The sequence below is a fragment of the Hyaena hyaena genome, unplaced genomic scaffold, assembly GCF_003009895.1.
Source record: "Hyaena hyaena isolate Hyena2069 unplaced genomic scaffold, ASM300989v1 scaffold_1217, whole genome shotgun sequence".
Taxonomy (NCBI): Eukaryota; Metazoa; Chordata; class Mammalia; order Carnivora; family Hyaenidae; genus Hyaena; species Hyaena hyaena.
Genome location: NW_024081822.1, coordinates 132,429 through 138,785, shown reverse-complemented (window position 1 = coordinate 138,785; position 6,357 = coordinate 132,429).

Here is a 6,357-nt window from a genome sequence, read left to right as displayed (position 1 = left end):
CTGTTCATTCTATTTCCAGTTTTGCCTCATCCACGCCCTGTCTTCTCTCTCTGTCTCTATGCTCTTCAACCAGCACTGCATACACCCGGTTATTTAATTGTACCTGGGAAATCCGGATACATGCTATAAACTGTTCTTTGTCCATTGGTATTCTTCTTTTTTTCCTTTTCTTTTCTTCCTTTTGACCTTTTTATGTATTTTTTTTTATTTTCTATATTCGCCTTCCCTCAGCCATCTTTTCTCTTAACTTTTTCGCTTTCCCTCTCGGTTAGCATGTTAGTCAGATTTATCTGTGCATTTGTGGGTCCCTGCTCCCTGTGTGTTTGTCAGTCTGTTTTCCTCTCCAGGGCTACCTCAAGAAACAAGCCAAAGTACACATGGTGGAGAAGCCCAAATATCACTACGAGTAGGAAAACAAAATAACCGAGGTCTCAACAAGACAGACCAAGAGATACCATTCAAAAAACACTCTCTGAAAGGATAGGTCCTGGAAAGCCAGAGTCTTCTTGGATACAGAAAGACTCACAGGTGCAGAGAGCATAACAGGACTTTAAAACTAACAAGAGCCAGAAAGCTAACTAAAATGACTAAATGAAATAGCTCTCCTCCTATGAAATTCCAAGAATAATTGACAGCTAATGAACTGCTCAAATCAGATATTAGCAGCATTACTGAACAAGATTTTAGAATAATAATCATAAAATTAATAGCTGGGCTTGAAAAAAACATAGGGGACATTGAAGAAACTGGTTACAGACAAAATGAAGAATATAAATAGGCATGAAGAATTTAATAATGCGATAAATGAGATAAATAATAAATTAGAGGTGTCCAATGCACGGATTGAAGAGGCACAAAGGAGAATAAGTGATTTAGAAGACACCATTATAAAAAAACAAGAAGCTGACAAACTGATCCAGGAACATGAAAGAAGAGTTCGACAGCTCAGCGATACGGGCAAACACAATAATATTCATATCATAGGCATCCCAGAAGAGGAAGAGAGGGGGAAAGGTGCTGAAGGAGTCCTGGAACAAATTATAGAAAAGAACTTCCTCAACCTGGAAAAAGAAGTAAACGTTGAAATACAAGAGGATCAGAGGACTCCCCTCAGACCTAATTTGAATCAACATTCTGCAAGGTATATCATAGTAAAAATGGCAAAATATAAGGACAAAGAGAAAATTTTGAAAGCAGCTAGGGAGAAAAGGGCCCTAACATACAAAGGCAAACTTATCAGAGTGTGACACACCTATCTACTGAAACGTGGCAGGCCAGAAAGGAATGGCAGGATATCTTCAATGTGATGAACAGAAAAAATATGAAGCCAAGAATCCTCTATCCAGCAAGACTATCCAAAATAGAAGGAGAGATAAAAGTCTTTCCAAATAAACAGAATTTGAGAGAATTTGTCACCACTAAGCCAGCCCTACAAGAAATCCTGAGGGGGACGCTCTGAAGGAAAGGTTGTAAGGAACAAAGATACCAGAGAGACCACCACAAACATGAACTCCACAAAGGACACAAAGACACTAAACCCACATATCTCAATAATACCACTGTTTGTAAATGGGCTGAATTCTCCAATCAAAAGACATAGGGTAGTAGAATGAATAAAAAAACAAATCCATCTGTATGCTGTCTACAAGAAACTCATTTTAGACTGGAAGATACCTTCAGATTAAAAGTAAGGGGATGGAGAAATATATATCATGCTACAGGAAATCAAATAAAGCCGGAGTAGCTATACTTATATCAGAAAAACTAGACTTTAAACTAAACACAATAACAAGAGTTGAAGAAGGGCATTACATAATAATTACAGGATCTATCCATCAGGAAGAACTAACAATCATAAATGTCTATGCACCGAATATGGGAGCACCTAAATATTTAACACAATTAATCACAAACAGAAACAGGCTCATAGATAAGAATGTGCTAATAGCAAGGGACTTCAATACCCTGTTTACAGCAATGGATAGGTCAACCAGACAGAAAATCACTAAAGAAATAATGGACTTGAGAGACACATTGGACGAGATGGATCTGACAGATATATTTAGAACTCTACATCCTGAGGCCAGGGAATTTAATTTCTTCTCAAGTGCACATGGCACATTCCCCAAGATAGATCACATACTGGGACATAAAGTACCCCTCAAAAAATATAAAAGAATTGAGATCATACCATGCACACTCTCAGATAATAATGCTTTGAACCTTGAAATCAATCACAGGAAGAAGACTTGAAACCTCCAAAATCATGGAGGTTAAAGAATACCCTAATAACAAGGGGCGCCTGGGTAGCTTAGTAGATTAAGCGTCCGGCTTTCACTTAGGTCATGATCTCACGGTTCGTGGGTTCGAGCCTCACATCGGGATCTGTGCTGACTGCCAGCTCAGAGCCCAGAGCCTGTTTCAGTCTGTGACTCCCTCTCTCTCTCTGACCCTCCCCTGCTCACGCTGTCTCTCTCTCCTAGAAGTAAATAAAACATTAAAAAAAAAGAAAAAAAAACAAAAAAGAATACCCTAATAATGAATGAATGGGCCAATCAGGCAATTAGGGATGAAATGAAAAAATATATGGAAACAAATTAGAAAGAAAACACAACAATCCAAAATCTATGGGATGCAGCAAAGGCAGTCCTAATAGGAAAGTACATTGCACTCTAGGCCTATTTTAAGGAACTAGAAAAAGCGCAAGTACAAAATCTAACAGCTCACCTAAAGGAACTAGAGACAGAGCAACAAGAACCCAGTAGAAGAAGAGAAATAGTAAAAATCAGAGCAGAAATAAACAACATAGAGACCAAAGAAACAATTGAACACATCCATGAACCCAAGAGTTGGTTTTTTGAAAAAATAAACAAATTTGACAAACCTCTAGCCAGGCTTCTCAAAAACACAGAGAGAGCACTCAAATAGACAAAATCATGAATGCAAATGGACTTATTACAACCAAACCCTCGGAAATACAGGCAAGAAATACTATGAAAAATTATATGCCAACAAATTGGACAATTTAGAAGAAATGGACAAATTCCTAAATGCACACCCACTACCAAAATTCACACGGTAAGAGATAGGAAATCTGAACAGGCGCATAACTACTGAGGAAATCGAATCAGTGATAAAAAATCTCCCAACAAATAAGAGTCCAAGACAAGATAGCTTCCCGGGGAATTCTACCTGACGTTTAAAACAGAACTAATACCAATTATTCTCAAGCTATTCCAAAAAATAGAAAGTGAAGGAAAACTCTCAGACTCATTTTATGAAGCCAGCATCACTCTGATTCCCAAACCAGACAGGGATCCAGCTAAAAAAGAGAACTACAGGCAAATATCCTTGATGAATACGGATGTAAATATCCTCAACAAGATACTTGGAAATCGAATCTAACAGCACATAGAAGAATGATCCACCAAGATCAAGTGGGATTCATTCCTGGGTTACAGGGCTGGTTCAACATTCGCAAATCAATCAATGTGATCCATCACATCAACAAAAGAAAAGATAAAAACCATATAATCCTGAAGATAGATGCAGAAAAAGCATTTGACTAAATACAGCATCCCATTTTAATAAATACTCTATAGAAATTCGGGATAAAAAGAACTTACTTAAACTTCATCAAAGCCATCTATGACAAGCTTTCAGTTAACATCATCCTCAACAGGGAACAACTGAGAGCTTTCCCCCTGAGATCAGGAACACGACAGGGATGTCCACTCTCACCACTGTTGTTTAACATAGTGCTGGAAGTCCTAGCATCAGCCATCAGACAACAAAAGGAAATCGAAGGCATCAGAATTGGCAAAGAGGAAGTTAAACTTTCATTTTTCACAGACGACATGTTTCTCTACATAGAAAACCCGATAGACTCCACCAGAAGCCTACTGGAACTGATCTAAGAATTCAGCCAAGTTGCAGAGTACAAAATCAACGTACAGAAATCGGTTACATTTTTATACACCAACAATGAAGCAACAGAAAGAGAAATCAAGAAGCTGATCCCATTCACAATTGCACAAAAAACCATAAAATACCTCGGAATAAACCTAACCAAGGATACAAGAAATCTGTATGATGAAAACTATAGAAAACTTATGAAGGAAATTGAAGAAGACACAAAGAAATGGAAAAACATTCCATGCTCATGGATAGGAAGAATAAATAGAGTTAAAATGTCATTACTACCCAAAGCAATCTACACATTCAATGCAATTTCAATCAAAATTGCACCAGCATATTTCTCAAAGCTAGAGCAAACTATCCTAAAATGTGTATGGAACCACAAAAGACCTCGAAGAGCCAACGTAATATTGAGGAATAAAACCAAAACGCGAGGTATGACGATCCCAGACTTTAGCCTCTACTTCAAAGCTGTAATAATGAAGACAGTATGGTATTGGCACAAAACAGACACATAGACCAATGGAATAGAATTGAGAACTCAGAGCTGGACTCAAAGGTATACAGCCAACTAATCTTTGACAAAGCAGGAAAGAATATCCATTGGAAAAAAGACAGCGTCTTTAACAGATGGTGTTGGGAGAACTAGACAGCAACATGCAGAGGAATGAAACTAGATCAATTTCTCACATCATGCACAATAATGAACTCAAAATGGATAAAGGACCTGAATGTGAGACAGGAAACCATCAACACCCTAGAGGAGAAAGCAGGAAACAACCTCCTTGACCTCCACCGCAGCAACTTCTTACTTGACACATCCCCCAAAGCAAGGGAATCAAGAGCAAAAATAAATGATTGGGACCTCATCAACATTAAAAGCTTCTGCACAGCAAAGGAAACAACTCACAAAACTAATGGTCAACCAACCCCGGAATGGGAAAAGATAGTTGCAAATGACATATCAGATAAAAGGTTAATATTCAAAATCTATAAGGAACTCACCAAACTCCACACCCGAAAAACAAACAATCCAGTGAAGAAATTGGCAGATGATATGAACAGACACTTCTCCGAAGAAGACATACAGATGACCAACAAACACATGAAACGATGCTCAGCATCCCTCCTCATCAGGGAAATACACATCAAAACCACACTGAGATACCACCTAACGCCAGTCAGAGTGGCTCAAATGAGCAAATCAGAGACCTCTAGATGCTGTCGAGGATGTGGAGAAACGGGCACCCTCCTACACTGTTGGTTCGGAATGTAAACTGGTACAGCCCCTCTGGAAAACAGTGTGAAGGTTCCTCAGGAAAGTAACAATAGAACTCCCCTATGACCCAGCAATAGTACTGCTAGGAATTTACCCAAGGGATACAGGAGCACTGATGCATAGGAGCACATGTACCCCAATGTTCATATCAGTACTCTCAACAATAGCCAAAACATGGAAAGAGCCTGTGTCCATCAAGGACGAATAGATCAAGAAGATATGGTTTATCTGTAAGATGGAATACTACATGGCAATGAGAAAAAATGAAATCTGGCCTTGTGGAGCAACATGGATGGACCTTGAGGGTGTTATGCTTAGCGAAATAAGTCAGGCAGAGGAGGACAAATATCATGTATTTGCACGTATAGGAGGATTAGGAGGAACTGAACGGAGGACCATGGGGGAGAAGAATGGGGGAAATGGTGGGGGAAAGGAGGAGAGGCAAACCATGAGAGAGTCTTGAATGCTGACAAAAACTGAGGACTGATGGATGTGGGGGGGAGGGAGGATGGGCATGGAAGGGCCACTTGTGGGGATGAGCACTGGGTGTTATATGGAAACCAACTTGACAATAAACTATTTGTAAAAAAAAAAAAAAAAAAAAACTTACAAGAGTCAGAAAAGTAGCCAAAATGACAAAACAAAAAAATCTCCTTAATGGAAATTCCAGGAAGAAGTGACAGCTAAAGAATTGGTCAAACCAGATATAAGCAACATAACTTACCAACAATTTAGAAAAGTAGTCATAAAATCACTCGGCTTGGTGAAGGCATAGAATACAACACAGACACTATTGTTAAAAAGATTATGGATCATAAAAATAGTTATGATGAATTTAAAAAATGCTATAAATAATGTGCATAATAAAATGAAATTGGCCACTGCACGGATTGAAGAGGCAGAGGAAAGTAGGAGAATTAGAAGACACAATTATAGAAAAAGAGGAAGCTGAGAAAAAGAGAGATAAATTGATCCAAGAGCACGAAAGGAGAATTTAAGAACTTAGTGATGCTAACAAACAAAACAACATCCATATCATACGAATTTCAGAAGAGAAAGAGAGAGAGAAAGGGGCTGAAGGGGTACTTGATCAAATGATAGTTGAGAATTTCCCCAATCCGGAGAAGGAAACAGACATTGAAATCGAAAAGGCACAGAGA